This window comes from Tenrec ecaudatus, chromosome 16 (genome assembly GCF_050624435.1).
Source record: "Tenrec ecaudatus isolate mTenEca1 chromosome 16, mTenEca1.hap1, whole genome shotgun sequence".
Classification (NCBI taxonomy): domain Eukaryota; kingdom Metazoa; phylum Chordata; class Mammalia; order Afrosoricida; family Tenrecidae; genus Tenrec; species Tenrec ecaudatus.
Window position 1 is genome coordinate 31,905,577 of NC_134545.1, and position 19,786 is coordinate 31,925,362.

Below are 19,786 nucleotides of genomic sequence, written 5' to 3' on the forward strand. Positions count from 1 at the left end.
TTCACAGAGGTTGATGATCAGTTATTAAAGTCCCGTTTCTCTATGATGCCCACTGATGACACTTCTACATCGGAGGGCAAAGAGCTCGTGCAGCATGATATTCTCATTTCAGCCATGCCGCCTGCAGTTCCTTCCTTGCAGAAAAATCTTTCCCAGTGTACTTCTTTAAAATGCTGCAAAATAGTGGGACAGAAGATTTCGGTTTAGCGTTAACTTTAAACGAGCATAGGTACAGGCATGTGGGCATGTTTAGAGACAGTGTTTCACTGGTGTAGGGTAAAGGGTGAAGCGCCTGGGTTCCCGTGCTTCACTACTGTATGGCCTCAAGATGATGTGTAGGCACAGCGGCAAATCCATCGGTGGCAATTCTCTCATATTGTCATTGCGATGGGAAGATTCCTTATTCGCTAGGAATTGTTTTACCTTGGAAGACGACTCACCACAGAGCTGTCTCTTTTGTGTTGAGACAAACTTTGCTGAATTTACCTGCCAGCAGTTGCGTGTCCTCCCTTTCTTTTAAGTCCGATGGAGACGCACGAGTGTAAGGAGAACGGTGAATGGTGGCCGTTCATAAGCCAGGATCATCAGAAACCGCAGAGTAAATTTTAGGAACGTAGACGTAGGACAGCGGAGAAAACTTCACTCAGGGACTTCAGGGAACTCTCCTTACAATGCTGAGGCCTGACACGCCTAGTGCCTGGGGGCAACCCGGCTCCTGCCCTAGGTAGTTTTGTTGAGCTTGCCTCCCTCAGGTTGTGCCTTTTCTCTCCCAGCATTATTGCTCCGTGAAATTCTGCCGATGATGAAAACTGCCATGGCTTTGTCCTTTCACCTCATTGGCCTCATCTTTGAAGTACAAATGCTTTTCTACACGGGTGCTGCCTCCCTGAGCTTTCCTTTGTCTTGGCTCAATCGATGCAGATTCCTGTGCTGAATACGCCATGGACTAGCACAGGTGGGTTCTTGTCAGTATACCGGGCAAACGCAGCAATTTCGATTGTCAAGACCCACCTGGCTTGATCAAGGTTCTTTATTCCAGTGAAAACGATTTTTATCCAAATTCTAGAGGAGCACCAGTGTTGCCTCTGGGAGCTACACCCGGGCCTGCTGAACAGCGGCTCCGGAGTTTTCCTTTTCTGACTAAAATTCAACACGGAATTTCATGGATCTAAGGAAACCGTGAATTGTGGACGTACCAGATTCTCACATCTTCATTACCTAATGGAAGCTGAAGTTTCCCAGTCTGATTCGGCTGCCACTTCATTTCTTTCGATGACCATTCAATTGTGGACGTTCAGCCTTCTTCGGAATTCTCTTATACCGGCATGTTCCCGCGCCGCATCAAGACCACTCGGTGGAGGTTTCTGTGACTCAGGACAACTCTTATTTCAGGCGTCTAGAACAAAGGGAATTCACAGAGGTTGATGATCAGTTATTAAAGTCCCGTTTCTCTATGATGCCCACTGATGACACTTCTACATCGGAGGGCAAAGAGCTCGTGCAGCATGATATTCTCATTTCAGCCATGCCGCCTGCAGTTCCTTCCTTGCAGAAAAATCTTTCCCAGTGTACTTCTTTAAAATGCTGCAAAATAGTGGGACAGAAGATTTCGGTTTAGCGTTAACTTTAAACGAGCATAGGTACAGGCATGTGGGCATGTTTAGAGACAGTGTTTCACTGGTCTAGGGTAAAGGGTGAAGCGCCTGGGTTCCCGTGCTTCACTACTGTATGGCCTCAAGATGATGTGTAGGCACAGCGGCAAATCCATCGGTAGCAATTCTCTCATATTGTCATTGCGATGGGAAGATTCCTTATTCGCTAGGAATTGTTTTACCGTGGAAGACGGGTCACCACAGAGCTGTCTCTTTTGTGTCGAGACAAACTTTGCTGAATTTACCTGCCAGCAGTTGCGTGTCCTCCCTTTCTTTTAAGGCCGATGGAGACACACGAGTGTAAGGAGAACGGTGAATGGTAGCCGTTCATAAGCCAGGATCATCAGAAACTGCAGAGTAAATTTTAGGAACGTAGACGTAGGACAGCGGAGAAAACTTCACTCAGGGACTTCAGGGAACTCTCCTTACAATGCTGAGACCTGACACGCCTAGTGCCTGGGGGAAACCCGGCTCCTGCCCTAGGTAGTTTTGTTGAGCGTGCTTCCCTCAGGTGGTTCCTTTTCTCTCCCAGCAATATTGCTCCGTGAAATTCTGCCGATGATGAAAACTGTTTGCCATGGCTTTGTCCTTTCACCTCATTGGCCTCATCTTTGAAGTACAAATGCTTTTCTACACGGGTGCTGCCTCCCTGAGCTTTCCTTTGTCTTGGCTCAATCGATGCAGATTCCTGTGCTGAATACGCCATGGACTAGCACAAGTGGGTTCTCATGAGTATACCGGGCAAACGCAGCAATTTCGATTGTCAAGACCCACCTGGCTTGATCAAGGTTCTTTATTCCAGTGAAAAGGATTTTTATCCAAATTCTAGAGGAGCACCAGTGTGCCTCCAGGAGCTACACCCGGGCCTGCCTAACAGCGGCTCCGGAGTTTTCATTTTCTGACTAAAATTCAACACGGAATTTCATGGATCTAAGGAAACCATGAATTGTGGACATACCAGATTCTCACATCTTCATTGTCTAATGGAAGCTGAAGTTTCCCAGTCTGATCCGGCTGCCACTTCATTTCTGGCAATGATCATTCAATTGTGGACGTTCAGCCTTCTTCGGAATTCTCTTATACCGGCATGTTCCCGCGCCACATAAAGACCACTCGGTGGAGGTTTATGTGACTCAGGACAACTCTTTATTTCAGGCGTCTAGAACAAAGGGAATTCACAGAGGTTGATGATCACTTATTAAAGTCCCGTTTCTCTATGATGCCCACTGATGACACTTCTACATCGGAGGGCAAAGAGCTCGTGCAGCATGATATACTCATTTCAGCCACGCCGCCTGCAGTTCCTTCCTTGCAGAAAAATCTTTCCCAGTGTACTTCTTTAAAATGCTGCAAAATAGTGGGACAGAAGATTTCGGTTTAGCGTTCACTTTAAACGGGCATAGGTACAGGCATGTGGGCATGTTTAGAGACAGTGTTTCACTGGTCTAGGGTAAAGGGTGAAGCGCCTGGGTTCCGGTGCTTCACTACTGTATGGCCTCAAGATGATGTGTAGGCACAGCGGCAAATCCATCGGTAGCAATTCTCTCATATTGTCATTGCGATGGGAAGATTCCTTATTCGCTAGGAATTGTTTTACCGTGGAAGACGGGTCACCACAGAGCTGTCTCTTTTGTGTTGAGACAAACTTTGCTGAATTTACCTGCCAGCAGTTGCGTGTCCTCCCTTTCTTTTAAGTCCGATGGAGACGCACGAGTGTAAGGAGAACGGTGAATGGTGGCCGTTCATAAGCCAGAATCATCAGAAAGCGCAGAGTAAATTTTAGGAACGTAGACATAGGACAGCGGAGAAAACTTCACTCAGGGACTTCAGGGAACTCTCCTTACAATGCTGAGGCCTGACACGCCTAGTGCCTGGGGGCAACCCGGCTCCTGCCCTAGGTAGTTTTGTTGAGCGTGCCTCCCTCAGGTTGTGCCTTTTCTCTCCCAGCATTATTGCTCCGTGAAATTCTGCCGATGATGAAAACTGCCATGGCTTTGTCCTTTCACCTCATTGGCCTCATCTTTGAAGTACAAATGCTTTTCTACACGGGTGCTGCCTCCCTGAGCTTTCCTTTGTCTTGGCTCAATCGATGCAGATTCCTGTGCTGAATACGCCATGGACTAGCACAGGTGGGTTCTTGTCAGTATACCGGGCAAACGCAGCAATTTCGATTATCAAGACCCACCTGGCTTGATCAAGGTTCTTTATTCCAGTGAAAACGATTTTTATCCAAATTCTAGAGGAGCACCAGTGTTGCCTCTGGGAGCTACACCCAGGCCTGCTGAACAGCGGCTCCGGAGTTTTCCTTTTCTGACTAAAATTCAACACGGAATTTCATGGATCTAAGGAAACCGTGAATTGTGGACATACCAGATTCTCACATCTTCATTGCCTAATGGAAGCTGAAGTTTCCCAGTCTGATCCGGCTGCCACTTCATTTCTTTCAATGACCATTCAATTGTGGACGTTCAGCCTTCTTCGGAATTCTCTTATACCGGCATGTTCCCGCGCCGCATCAAGACCACTCGGTGGAGGTTTCTGTGACTCAGGACAACTCTTATTTCAGGCGTCTAGAACAAAGGGAATTCACAGAGGTTGATGATCAGTTATTAAAGTCCCGTTTCTCTATGATGCCCACTGATGACACTTCTACATCGGAGGGCAAAGAGCTCGTGCAGCATGATATTCTCATTTCAGCCATGCCGCCTGCAGTTCCTTCCTTGCAGAAAAATCTTTCCCAGTGTACTTCTTTAAAATGCTGCAAAATAGTGGGACAGAAGATTTCGGTTTAGCGTTAACTTTAAACGAGCATAGGTACAGGCATGTGGGCATGTTTAGAGACAGTGTTTCACTGGTGTAGGGTAAAGGGTGAAGCGCCTGGGTTCCCGTGCTTCACTACTGTATGGCCTCAAGATGATGTGTAGGCACAGCGGCAAATCCATCGGTGGCAATTCTCTCATATTGTCATTGCGATGGGAAGATTCCTTATTCGCTAGGAATTGTTTTACCTTGGAAGACGACTCACCACAGAGCTGTCTCTTTTGTGTTGAGACAAACTTTGCTGAATTTACCTGCCAGCAGTTGCGTGTCCTCCCTTTCTTTTAAGTCCGATGGAGACGCACGAGTGTAAGGAGAACGGTGAATGGTGGCCGTTCATAAGCCAGGATCATCAGAAACCGCAGAGTAAATTTTAGGAACGTAGACGTAGGACAGCGGAGAAAACTTCACTCAGGGACTTCAGGGAACTCTCCTTACAATGCTGAGGCCTGACACGCCTAGTGCCTGGGGGCAACCCGGCTCCTGCCCTAGGTAGTTTTGTTGAGCTTGCCTCCCTCAGGTTGTGCCTTTTCTCTCCCAGCATTATTGCTCCGTGAAATTCTGCCGATGATGAAAACTGCCATGGCTTTGTCCTTTCACCTCATTGGCCTCATCTTTGAAGTACAAATGCTTTTCTACACGGGTGCTGCCTCCCTGAGCTTTCCTTTGTCTTGGCTCAATCGATGCAGATTCCTGTGCTGAATACGCCATGGACTAGCACAGGTGGGTTCTTGTCAGTATACCGGGCAAACGCAGCAATTTCGATTGTCAAGACCCACCTGGCTTGATCAAGGTTCTTTATTCCAGTGAAAACGATTTTTATCCAAATTCTAGAGGAGCACCAGTGTTGCCTCTGGGAGCTACACCCGGGCCTGCTGAACAGCGGCTCCGGAGTTTTCCTTTTCTGACTAAAATTCAACACGGAATTTCATGGATCTAAGGAAACCGTGAATTGTGGACGTACCAGATTCTCACATCTTCATTACCTAATGGAAGCTGAAGTTTCCCAGTCTGATTCGGCTGCCACTTCATTTCTTTCGATGACCATTCAATTGTGGACGTTCAGCCTTCTTCGGAATTCTCTTATACCGGCATGTTCCCGCGCCGCATCAAGACCACTCGGTGGAGGTTTCTGTGACTCAGGACAACTCTTATTTCAGGCGTCTAGAACAAAGGGAATTCACAGAGGTTGATGATCAGTTATTAAAGTCCCGTTTCTCTATGATGCCCACTGATGACACTTCTACATCGGAGGGCAAAGAGCTCGTGCAGCATGATATTCTCATTTCAGCCATGCCGCCTGCAGTTCCTTCCTTGCAGAAAAATCTTTCCCAGTGTACTTCTTTAAAATGCTGCAAAATAGTGGGACAGAAGATTTCGGTTTAGCGTTAACTTTAAACGAGCATAGGTACAGGCATGTGGGCATGTTTAGAGACAGTGTTTCACTGGTCTAGGGTAAAGGGTGAAGCGCCTGGGTTCCCGTGCTTCACTACTGTATGGCCTCAAGATGATGTGTAGGCACAGCGGCAAATCCATCGGTAGCAATTCTCTCATATTGTCATTGCGATGGGAAGATTCCTTATTCGCTAGGAATTGTTTTACCGTGGAAGACGGGTCACCACAGAGCTGTCTCTTTTGTGTCGAGACAAACTTTGCTGAATTTACCTGCCAGCAGTTGCGTGTCCTCCCTTTCTTTTAAGGCCGATGGAGACACACGAGTGTAAGGAGAACGGTGAATGGTAGCCGTTCATAAGCCAGGATCATCAGAAACCGCAGAGTAAATTTTAGGAACGTAGACGTAGGACAGCGGAGAAAACTTCACTCAGGGACTTCAGGGAACTCTCCTTACAATGCTGAGACCTGACACGCCTAGTGCCTGGGGGAAACCCGGCTCCTGCCCTAGGTAGTTTTGTTGAGCGTGCTTCCCTCAGGTGGTTCCTTTTCTCTCCCAGCAATATTGCTCCGTGAAATTCTGCCGATGATGAAAACTGTTTGCCATGGCTTTGTCCTTTCACCTCATTGGCCTCATCTTTGAAGTACAAATGCTTTTCTACACGGGTGCTGCCTCCCTGAGCTTTCCTTTGTCTTGGCTCAATCGATGCAGATTCCTGTGCTGAATACGCCATGGACTAGCACAAGTGGGTTCTCATGAGTATACCGGGCAAACGCAGCAATTTCGATTGTCAAGACCCACCTGGCTTGATCAAGGTTCTTTATTCCAGTGAAAAGGATTTTTATCCAAATTCTAGAGGAGCACCAGTGTGCCTCCAGGAGCTACACCCGGGCCTGCCTAACAGCGGCTCCGGAGTTTTCATTTTCTGACTAAAATTCAACACGGAATTTCATGGATCTAAGGAAACCATGAATTGTGGACATACCAGATTCTCACATCTTCATTGTCTAATGGAAGCTGAAGTTTCCCAGTCTGATCCGGCTGCCACTTCATTTCTGGCAATGACCATTCAATTGTGGACGTTCAGCCTTCTTCGGAATTCTCTTATACCGGCATGTTCCCGCGCCGCATCAAGACCACTCGGTGGAGGTTTCTGTGACTCAGGACAACTCTTATTTCAGGCGTCTAGAACAAAGGGAATTCACAGTGGTTGATGATCACTTATTAAAGTCCCGTTTCTCTATGATGCCCACTGATGACACTTCTACATCGGAGGGCAAAGAGCTCGTGCAGCATGATATTCTCATTTCAGCCACGACGCATGCAGTTCCTTCCTTGCAGAAAAATCTTTCCCAGTGTACTTCTTTAAAATGCTGCAAAATAGTGGGACAGAAGATTTCGGTTTAGCCTTAACTTTAAACGGGCATAGGTACAGGCATGTGGGCATGTTTAGAGACAGTGTTTCACTGGTGTAGGGTAAAGGGTGAAGCGCCTGGGTTCCCGTGCTTCACTACTGTATGGCCTCAAGATGATGTGTAGGCACAGCGGCAAATCCATCGGTGGCAATTCTCTCATATTGTCATTGCGATTGGAAGATTCCTTATTCGCTAGGAATTGTTTTACCTTGGAAGACGACTCACCACAGAGCTGTCTCTTTTGTGTTGAGACAAACTTTGCTGAATTTACCTGCCAGCAGTTGCGTGTCCTCCCTTTCTTTTAAGTCCGATGGAGACGCACGAGTGTAAGGAGAACGGTGAATGGTGGCCGTTCATAAGCCAGAATCATCAGAAAGCGCAGAGTAAATTTTAGGAACGTAGACGTGGGACAGCGGAGAAAACTTCACTCAGGGACTTCAGGGAACTCTCCTTACAATGCTGAGGCCTGACACGCCTAGTGCCTGGGGGCAAACCGGCTCCTGCCCTAGGTAGTTTTGTTGAGCGTGCCTCCCTCAGGTGGTGCCTTTTCTCTCCCAGCAATATTGCTCCGTGAAATTCTGGCGATGATGAAAACTGCCATGGCTTTGTCCTTTCACCTCATTGGCCTCATCTTTGAAGTACAAATGCTTTTCTACACGGGTGCTGCCTCCCTGAGCTTTCCTTTGTCTTGGCTCAATCGATGCAGATTCCTGTGCTGAATACGCCATGGACTAGCACAGGTGGGTTCTCGTGAGTATACCGGGCAAACGCAGCAATTTCGATTATCAAGACCCACCTGGCTTGATCAAGGTTCTTTATTCCAGTGAAAACGATTTTTATCCAAATTCTAGAGGAGCACCAGTGTTGCCTCTGGGAGCTACACCCGGGCCTGCTGAACAGCGGCTCCGGAGTTTTCCTTTTCTGACTAAAATTCAACACGGAATTTCATGGATCTAAGGAAACCGTGAATTGTGGACGTACCAGATTCTCACATCTTCATTGCCTAATGGAAGCTGAAGTTTCCCAGTCTGATCCGGCTGCCACTTCATTTCTTTCAATGACCATTCAATTGTGGACGTTCAGCCTTCTTCGGAATTCTCTTATACCGGCATGTTCCCGCGCCGCATCAAGACCACTCGGTGGAGGTTTCTGTGACTCAGGACAACTCTTATTTCAGGCGTCTAGAACAAAGGGAATTCACAGTGGTTGATGATCACTTATTAAAGTCCCGTTTCTCTATGATGCCCACTGATGACACTTCTACATCGGAGGGCAAAGAGCTCGTGCAGCATGATATTCTCATTTCAGCCATGCCGCCTGCAGTTCCTTCCTTGCTTAAAAATCTTTCCCAGTGTACTTCTTTAAAATGCTGCAAAATAGTGGGACAGAAGATTTCGGTTTAGCATTAACTTTAAACGAGCATAGGTACAGGCATGTGGGCATGTTTAGAGACAGTGTTTCACTGGTCTAGGGTAAAGGGTGAAGCGCCTGGGTTCCCGTGCTTCACTACTGTATGGCCTCAAGATGATGTGTAGGCACAGCGGCAAATCCATCGGTAGCAATTCTCTCATATTGTCATTGCGATGGGAAGATTCCTTATTCGCTAGGAATTGTTTTACCTTGGAAGACGGGTCACCACAGAGCTGTCTCTTTTGTGTTGAGACAAACTTTGCTGAATTTACCTGCCAGCAGTTGCGTGTCCTCCCTTTCTTTTAAGTCCGATGGAGACGCACGAGTGTAAGGAGAACGGTGAATGGTGGCCGTTCATAAGCCAGGATCATCAGAAACCGCAGAGTAAATTTTAGGAACGTAGACGTAGGACAGCGGAGAAAACTTCACTCAGGGACTTCAGGGAACTCTCCTTACAATGCTGAGGCCTGACACGCCTAGTGCCTGGGGGCAACCCGGCTCCTGCCCTAGGTAGTTTTGTTGAGCTTGCCTCCCTCAGGTTGTGCCTTTTCTCTCCCAGCATTATTGCTCCGTGAAATTCTGCCGATGATGAAAACTGCCATGGCTTTGTCCTTTCACCTCATTGGCCTCATCTTTGAAGTACAAATGCTTTTCTACACGGGTGCTGCCTCCCTGAGCTTTCCTTTGTCTTGGCTCAATCGATGCAGATTCTGTGCTGAATACGCCATGGACTAGCACAGGTGGGTTCTCGTGAGTATACCGGGCAAACGCAGCAATTTCGATTGTCAAGACCCACCTGGCTTGATCAAGGTTCTTTATTCCAGTGAAAACGATTTTTATCCAAATTCTAGAGGAGCACCAGTGTGCCTCTGGGAGCTACACCCGGGCCTGCTGAACAGCGGCTCCGGAGTTTTCCTTTTCTGACTAAAATTCAACACGGAATTTCATGGATCTAAGGAAACCGTGAATTGTGGACGTACCAGATTCTCACATCTTCATTGCCTAATGGAAGCTGAAGTTTCCCAGTCTGATCCGGCTGCCACTTCATTTCTTTCAATGACCATTCAATTGTGGAGGTTCAGCCTTCTTCGGAATTCTCTTATACCGGCATGTTCCCGCGCCGCATCAAGACCACTCGGTGGAGGTTTCTGTGACTCAGGACAACTCTTATTTCAGGCGTCTAGAACAAAGGGAATTCACAGTGGTTGATGATCACTTATTAAAGTCCCGTTTCTCTATGATGCCCACTGATGACACTTCTACATTGGAGGGCAAAGAACTCGTGCAGCATGATATTCTCATTTCAGCCATGCCGCCTGCAGTTCCTTCCTTGCAGAAAAATCTTTCCCAGTGTACTTCTTTAAAATGCTGCAAAATAGTGGGACAGAAGATTTCGGTTTAGCGTTAACTTTAAACGAGCATAGGTACAGGCATGTGGGCATGTTTAGAGACAGTGTTTCACTGGTCTAGGGTAAAGGGTGAAGCGCCTGGGTTCCCGTGCTTCACTACTGTATGGCCTCAAGATGATGTGTAGGCACAGCGGCAAATCCATCGGTAGCAATTCTCTCATATTGTCATTGCGATGGGAAGATTCCTTATTCGCTAGGAATTGTTTTACCGTGGAAGACGGGTCACCACAGAGCTGTCTCTTTTGTGTTGAGACAAACTTTACTGAATTTACCTGCCAGCAGTTGCGTGTCCTCCCTTTCTTTTAAGTCCGATGGAGACGCACGAGTGTAAGGAGAACGGTGAATGGTGGCCGTTCATAAGCCAGAATCATCAGAAAGCGCAGAGTAAATTTTAGGAACGTAGACGTAGGACAGCGGAGAAAACTTCACTCAGGGACTTCAGGGAACTCTCCTTACAATGCTGAGGCCTGACACGCCTAGTGCCTGGGGGCAACCCGGCTCCTGCCCTAGGTAGTTTTGTTGAGCGTGCCTCCCTCAGGTTGTGCCTTTTCTCTCCCAGCATTATTGCTCCGTGAAATTCTGCCGATGATGAAAACTGTTTGCCATGGCTTTGTCCTTTCACCTCATTGGCCTCATCTTTGAAGTACAAATGCTTTTCTACACGGGTGCTGCCTCCCTGAGCTTTCCTTTGTCTTGGCTCAATCGATGCAGATTCTGTGCTGAATACGCCATGGACTAGCACAGGTGGGTTCTCGTGAGTATACCGGGCAAACGCAGCAATTTCGATTGTCAAGACCCACCTTGCTTGATCAAGGTTCTTTATTCCAGTGAAAACGATTTTTATCCAAATTCTAGAGGAGCACCAGTGTGCCTCTGGGAGCTACACCCGGGACTGCTGAACAGCGGCTCCGGAGTTTTCCTTTTCTGACTAAAATTCAGCACGGAATTTCATGGATCTTAGGAAACCGTGAATTGTAGACGTACCAGATTCTCACATCTTCATTGTCTAATGGAAGCTGAAGTTTCCCAGTCTGATCCGGCTGCCACTTCATTTCTGGCAATGACCATTCAATTGTGGACGTTCAGCCTTCTTCGGAATTCTCTTATACCGGCATGTTCCCGCGCCGCATCAAGACCACTCGGTGGAGGTTTCTGTGACTCAGGACAACTCTTATTTCAGGCGTCTAGAACAAAGGGAATTCACAGTGGTTGATGATCACTTATTAAAGTCCCGTTTCTCTATGATGCCCACTGATGACACTTCTACATCGGAGGGCAAAGAGCTCGTGCAGCATGATATTCTCATTTCAGCCACGACGCATGCAGTTCCTTCCTTGCAGAAAAATCTTTCCCAGTGTACTTCTTTAAAATGCTGCAAAATAGTGGGACAGAAGATTTCGGTTTAGCCTTAACTTTAAACGGGCATAGGTACAGGCATGTGGGCATGTTTAGAGACAGTGTTTCACTGGTGTAGGGTAAAGGGTGAAGAGCCTGGGTTCCCGTGCTTCACTACTGTATGGCCTCAAGATGATGTGTAGGCACAGCGGCAAATCCATCGGTGGCAATTCTCTCATATTGTCATTGCGATGGGAAGATTCCTTATTCGCTAGGAATTGTTTTACCTTGGAAGACGACTCACCACAGAGCTGTCTCTTTTGTGTTGAGACAAACTTTGCTGAATTTACCTGCCAGCAGTTGCGTGTCCTCCCTTTCTTTTAAGTCCGATGGAGACGCACGAGTGTAAGGAGAACGGTGAATGGTGGCCGTTCATAAGCCAGAATCATCAGAAAGCGCAGAGTAAATTTTAGGAACGTAGACGTGGGACAGCGGAGAAAACTTCACTCAGGGACTTCAGGGAACTCTCCTTACAATGCTGAGGCCTGACACGCCTAGTGCCTGGGGGCAAACCGGCTCCTGCCCTAGGTAGTTTTGTTGAGCGTGCCTCCCTCAGGTGGTGCCTTTTCTCTCCCAGCAATATTGCTCCGTGAAATTCTGGCGATGATGAAAACTGCCATGGCTTTGTCCTTTCACCTCATTGGCCTCATCTTTGAAGTACAAATGCTTTTCTACACGGGTGCTGCCTCCCTGAGCTTTCCTTTGTCTTGGCTCAATCGATGCAGATTCCTGTGCTGAATACGCCATGGACTAGCACAGGTGGGTTCTCGTGAGTATACCGGGCAAACGCAGCAATTTCGATTATCAAGACCCACCTGGCTTGATCAAGGTTCTTTATTCCAGTGAAAACGATTTTTATCCAAATTCTAGAGGAGCACCAGTGTTGCCTCTGGGAGCTACACCCAGGCCTGCTGAACAGCGGCTCCGGAGTTTTCCTTTTCTGACTAAAATTCAACACGGAATTTCATGGATCTAAGGAAACCGTGAATTGTGGACGTACCAGATTCTCACATCTTCATTGCCTAATGGAAGCTGAAGTTTCCCAGTCTGATCCGGCTGCCACTTCATTTCTTTCAATGACCATTCAATTGTGGACGTTCAGCCTTCTTCGGAATTCTCTTATACCGGCATGTTCCCGCGCCGCATCAAGACCACTCGGTGGAGGTTTCTGTGACTCAGGACAACTCTTATTTCAGGCGTCTAGAACAAAGGGAATTCACAGAGGTTGATGATCAGTTATTAAAGTCCCGTTTCTCTATGATGCCCACTGATGACACTTCTACATCGGAGGGCAAAGAGCTCGTGCAGCATGATATTCTCATTTCAGCCATGCCGCCTGCAGTTCCTTCCTTGCAGAAAAATCTTTCCCAGTGTACTTCTTTAAAATGCTGCAAAATAGTGGGACAGAAGATTTCGGTTTAGCGTTAACTTTAAACGAGCATAGGTACAGGCATGTGGGCATGTTTAGAGACAGTGTTTCACTGGTCTAGGGTAAAGGGTGAAGCGCCTGGGTTCCCGTGCTTCACTACTGTATGGCCTCAAGATGATGTGTAGGCACAGCGGCAAATCCATCGGTAGCAATTCTCTCATATTGTCATTGCGATGGGAAGATTCCTTATTCGCTAGGAATTGTTTTACCGTGGAAGACGGGTCACCACAGAGCTGTCTCTTTTGTGTTGAGACAAACTTTGCTGAATTTACCTGCCAGCAGTTGCGTGTCCTCCCTTTCTTTTAAGTCCGATGGAGACGCACGAGTGTAAGGAGAACGGTGAATGGTGGCCGTTCATAAGCCAGAATCATCAGAAAGCGCAGAGTAAATTTTAGGAACGTAGACGTAGGACAGCGGAGAAAACTTCACTCAGGGACTTCAGGGAACTCTCCTTACAATGCTGAGGCCTGACACGCCTAGTGCCTGGGGGCAACCCGGCTCCTGCCCTAGGTAGTTTTGTTGAGCGTGCCTCCCTCAGGTTGTGCCTTTTCTCTCCCAGCATTATTGCTCCGTGAAATTCTGCCGATGATGAAAACTGCCATGGCTTTGTCCTTTCACCTCATTGGCCTCATCTTTGAAGTACAAATGCTTTTCTACACGGGTGCTGCCTCCCTGAGCTTTCCTTTGTCTTGGCTCAATCGATGCAGATTCTGTGCTGAATACGCCATGGACTAGCACAGGTGGGTTCTCGTGAGTATACCGGGCAAACGCAGCAATTTCGATTGTCAAGACCCACCTTGCTTGATCAAGGTTCTTTATTCCAGTGAAAACGATTTTTATCCAAATTCTAGAGGAGCACCAGTGTGCCTCTGGGAGCTACACCCGGGACTGCTGAACAGCGGCTCCGGAGTTTTCCTTTTCTGACTAAAATTCAGCACGGAATTTCATGGATCTTAGGAAACCGTGAATTGTAGACGTACCAGATTCTCACATCTTCATTGTCTAATGGAAGCTGAAGTTTCCCAGTCTGATCCGGCTGCCACTTCATTTCTGGCAATGACCATTCAATTGTGGACGTTCAGCCTTCTTCGGAATTCTCTTATACCGGCATGTTCCCGCGCCGCATCAAGACCACTCGGTGGAGGTTTCTGTGACTCAGGACAACTCTTATTTCAGGCGTCTAGAACAAAGGGAATTCACAGTGGTTGATGATCACTTATTAAAGTCCCGTTTCTCTATGATGCCCACTGATGACACTTCTACATCGGAGGGCAAAGAGCTCGTGCAGCATGATATTCTCATTTCAGCCACGACGCATGCAGTTCCTTCCTTGCAGAAAAATCTTTCCCAGTGTACTTCTTTAAAATGCTGCAAAATAGTGGGACAGAAGATTTCGGTTTAGCCTTAACTTTAAACGGGCATAGGTACAGGCATGTGGGCATGTTTAGAGACAGTGTTTCACTGGTGTAGGGTAAAGGGTGAAGCGCCTGGGTTCCCGTGCTTCACTACTGTATGGCCTCAAGATGATGTGTAGGCACAGCGGCAAATCCATCGGTGGCAATTCTCTCATATTGTCATTGCGATGGGAAGATTCCTTATTCGCTAGGAATTGTTTTACCTTGGAAGACGACTCACCACAGAGCTGTCTCTTTTGTGTTGAGACAAACTTTGCTGAATTTACCTGCCAGCAGTTGCGTGTCCTCCCTTTCTTTTAAGTCCGATGGAGACGCACGAGTGTAAGGAGAACGGTGAATGGTGGCCGTTCATAAGCCAGAATCATCAGAAAGCGCAGAGTAAATTTTAGGAACGTAGACGTGGGACAGCGGAGAAAACTTCACTCAGGGACTTCAGGGAACTCTCCTTACAATGCTGAGGCCTGACACGCCTAGTGCCTGGGGGCAAACCGGCTCCTGCCCTAGGTAGTTTTGTTGAGCGTGCCTCCCTCAGGTGGTGCCTTTTCTCTCCCAGCAATATTGCTCCGTGAAATTCTGGCGATGATGAAAACTGCCATGGCTTTGTCCTTTCACCTCATTGGCCTCATCTTTGAAGTACAAATGCTTTTCTACACGGGTGCTGCCTCCCTGAGCTTTCCTTTGTCTTGGCTCAATCGATGCAGATTCCTGTGCTGAATACGCCATGGACTAGCACAGGTGGGTTCTCGTGAGTATACCGGGCAAACGCAGCAATTTCGATTATCAAGACCCACCTGGCTTGATCAAGGTTCTTTATTCCAGTGAAAACGATTTTTATCCAAATTCTAGAGGAGCACCAGTGTTGCCTCTGGGAGCTACACCCGGGCCTGCTGAACAGCGGCTCCGGAGTTTTCCTTTTCTGACTAAAATTCAACACGGAATTTCATGGATCTAAGGAAACCGTGAATTGTGGACGTACCAGATTCTCACATCTTCATTACCTAATGGAAGCTGAAGTTTCCCAGTCTGATTCGGCTGCCACTTCATTTCTTTCGATGACCATTCAATTGTGGACGTTCAGCCTTCTTCGGAATTCTCTTATACCGGCATGTTCCCGCGCCGCATCAAGACCACTCGGTGGAGGTTTCTGTGACTCAGGACAACTCTTATTTCAGGCGTCTAGAACAAAGGGAATTCACAGAGGTTGATGATCAGTTATTAAAGTCCCGTTTCTCTATGATGCCCACTGATGACACTTCTACATCGGAGGGCAAAGAGCTCGTGCAGCATGATATTCTCATTTCAGCCATGCCGCCTGCAGTTCCTTCCTTGCAGAAAAATCTTTCCCAGTGTACTTCTTTAAAATGCTGCAAAATAGTGGGACAGAAGATTTCGGTTTAGCGTTAACTTTAAACGAGCATAGGTACAGGCATGTGGGCATGTTTAGAGACAGTGTTTCACTGGTCTAGGGTAAAGGGTGAAGCGCCTGGGTTCCCGTGCTTCACTACTGTATGGCCTCAAGATGATGTGTAGGCACAGCGGCAAATCCATCGGTAGCAATTCTCTCATATTGTCATTGCGATGGGAAGATTCCTTATTCGCTAGGAATTGTTTTACCGTGGAAGACGGGTCACCACAGAGCTGTCTCTTTTGTGTTGAGACAAACTTTGCTGAATTTACCTGCCAGCAGTTGCGTGTCCTCCCTTTCTTTTAAGTCCGATGGAGACGCACGAGTGTAAGGAGAACAGTGAATGGTGGCCGTTCATAAGCCAGAATCATCAGAAAGCGCAGAGTAAATTTTAGGAACGTAGACGTAGGACAGCGGAGAAAACTTCACTCAGGGACTTCAGGGAACTCTCCTTACAATGCTGAGGCCTGACACGCCTAGTGCCTGGGGGCAACCCGGCTCCTGCCCTAGGTAGTTTTGTTGAGCGTGCCTCCCTCAGGTTGTGCCTTTTCTCTCCCAGCATTATTGCTCCGTGAAATTCTGCCGATGATGAAAACTGCCATGGCTTTGTCCTTTCACCTCATTGGCCTCATCTTTGAAGTACAAATGCTTTTCTACACGGGTGCTGCCTCCCTGAGCTTTCCTTTGTCTTGGCTCAATCGATGCAGATTCTGTGCTGAATACGCCATGGACTAGCACAGGTGGGTTCTCGTGAGTATACCGGGCAAACGCAGCAATTTCGATTGTCAAGACCCACCTTGCTTGATCAAGGTTCTTTATTCCAGTGAAAACGATTTTTATCCAAATTCCAGAGGAGCACCAGTGTGCCTCTGGGAGCTACACCCGGGCCTGCTGAACAGCGGCTCCGGAGTTTTCCTTTTCTGACTAAAATTCAACACGGAATTTCATGGATCTAAGGAAACCGTGAATTGTGGACGTACCAGATTCTCACATCTTCATTGCCTAATGGAAGCTGAAGTTTCCCAGTCTGATCCGGCTGCCACTTCATTTCTTTCAATGACCATTCAATTGTGGAGGTTCAGCCTTCTTCGGAATTCTCTTATACCGGCATGTTCCCGCGCCGCATCAAGACCACTCGGTGGAGGTTTTTGTGACTCAGGACAACTCTTATTTCAGGCGTCTAGAACAAAGGGAATTCACAGTGGTTGATGATCACTTATTAAAGTCCCGTTTCTCTATGATGCCCACTGATGACACTTCTACATCGGAGGGCAAAGAACTCGTGCAGCATGATATTCTCATTTCAGCCATGCCGCCTGCAGTTCCTTCCTTGCAGAAAAATCTTTCCCAGTGTACTTCTTTAAAATGCTGCAAAATAGTGGGACAGAAGATTTCGGTTTAGCGTTAACTTTAAACGAGCATAGGTACAGGCATGTGGGCATGTTTAGAGACAGTGTTTCACTGGTCTAGGGTAAAGGGTGAAGCGCCTGGGTTCCCGTGCTTCACTACTGTATGGCCTCAAGATGATGTGTAGGCACAGCGGCAAATCCATCGGTGGCAATTCTCTCATATTGTCATTGCGATGGGAAGATTCCTTATTCGCTAGGAATTGTTTTACCGTGGAAGACGGGTCACCACAGAGCTGTCTCTTTTGTGTTGAGACAAACTTTGCTGAATTTACCTGCCAGCAGTTGCGTGTCCTCCCTTTCTTTTAAGTCCGATGGAGACGCACGAGTGTAAGGAGAACGGTGAATGGTGGCCGTTCATAAGCCAGAATCATCAGAAAGCGCAGAGTAAATTTTAGGAACGTAGACGTAGGACAGCGGAGAAAACTTCACTCAGGGACTTCAGGGAACTCTCCTTACAATGCTGAGGCCTGACACGCCTAGTGCCTGGGGGCAACCCGGCTCCTGCCCTAGGTAGTTTTGTTGAGCGTGCCTCCCTCAGGTGGTGCCTTTTCTCTCCCAGCATTATTGCTCCGTGAAATTCTGCCGGTGAAGAAAACTGCCATGGCTTTGTCCTTTCACCTCATTGGCCTCATCTTTGAAGTACAAATGCTTTTCTACACGGGTGCTGCCTCCCTGAGCTTTCCTTTGTCTTGGCTCAATCGATGCAGATTCTGTGCTGAATACGCCATGGACTAGCACAGGTGGGTTCTCGTGAGTATACCGGGCAAACGCAGCAATTTCGATTGTCAAGACCCACCTTGCTTGATCAAGGTTCTTTATTCCAGTGAAAACGATTTTTATCCAAATTCTAGAGGAGCACCAGTGTGCCTCTGGGAGCTACACCCGGGACTGCTGAACAGCGGCTCCGGAGTTTTCCTTTTCTGACTAAAATTCAGCACGGAATTTCATGGATCTTAGGAAACCGTGAATTGTAGACGTACCAGATTCTCACATCTTCATTGTCTAATGGAAGCTGAAGTTTCCCAGTCTGATCCGGCTGCCACTTCATTTCTGGCAATGACCATTCAATTGTGGACGTTCAGCCTTCTTCGGAATTCTCTTATACCGGCATGTTCCCGCGCCGCATCAAGACCACTCGGTGGAGGTTTCTGTGACTCAGGACAACTCTTATTTCAGGCGTCTAGAACAAAGGGAATTCACAGTGGTTGATGATCACTTATTAAAGTCCCGTTTCTCTATGATGCCCACTGATGACACTTCTACATCGGAGGGCAAAGAGCTCGTGCAGCATGATATTCTCATTTCAGCCACGACGCATGCAGTTCCTTCCTTGCAGAAAAATCTTTCCCAGTGTACTTCTTTAAAATGCTGCAAAATAGTGGGACAGAAGATTTCGGTTTAGCCTTAACTTTAAACGGGCATAGGTACAGGCATGTGGGCATGTTTAGAGACAGTGTTTCACTGGTGTAGGGTAAAGGGTGAAGCGCCTGGGTTCCCGTGCTTCACTACTGTATGGCCTCAAGATGATGTGTAGGCACAGCGGCAAATCCATCGGTGGCAATTCTCTCATATTGTCATTGCGATGGGAAGATTCCTTATTCGCTAGGAATTGTTTTACCTTGGAAGACGACTCACCACAGAGCTGTCTCTTTTGTGTTGAGACAAACTTTGCTGAATTTACCTGCCAGCAGTTGCGTGTCCTCCCTTTCTTTTAAGTCCGATGGAGACGCACGAGTGTAAGGAGAACGGTGAATGGTGGCCGTTCATAAGCCAGAATCATCAGAAAGCGCAGAGTAAATTTTAGGAACGTAGACGTGGGACAGCGGAGAAAACTTCACTCAGGGACTTCAGGGAACTCTCCTTACAATGCTGAGGCCTGACACGCCTAGTGCCTGGGGGCAAACCGGCTCCTGCCCTAGGTAGTTTTGTTGAGCGTGCCTCCCTCAGGTGGTGCCTTTTCTCTCCCAGCAATATTGCTCCGTGAAATTCTGGCGATGATGAAAACTGCCATGGCTTTGTCCTTTCACCTCATTGGCCTCCTCTTTGAAGTACAAATGCTTTTCTACACGGGTGCTGCCTCCCTGAGCTTTCCTTTGTCTTGGCTCAATCGATGCAGATTCCTGTGCTGAATACGCCATGGACTAGCACAGGTGGGTTCTCGTGAGTATACCGGGCAAACGCAGCAATTTCGATTATCAAGACCCACCTGGCTTGATCAAGGTTCTTTATTCCAGTGAAAACGATTTTTATCCAAATTCTAGAGGAGCACCAGTGTTGCCTCTGGGAGCTACACCCAGGCCTGCTGAACAGCGGCTCCGGAGTTTTCCTTTTCTGACTAAAATTCAACACGGAATTTCATGGATCTAAGGAAACCGTGAATTGTGGACATACCAGATTCTCACATCTTCATTGCCTAATGGAAGCTGAAGTTTCCCAGTCTGATCCGGCTGCCACTTCATTTCTTTCAATGACCATTCAATTGTGGACGTTCAGCCTTCTTCGGAATTCTCTTATACCGGCATGTTCCCGCGCCGCATCAAGACCACTCGGTGGAGGTTTCTGTGACTCAGGACAACTCTTATTTCAGGCGTCTAGAACAAAGGGAATTCACAGAGGTTGATGATCAGTTATTAAAGT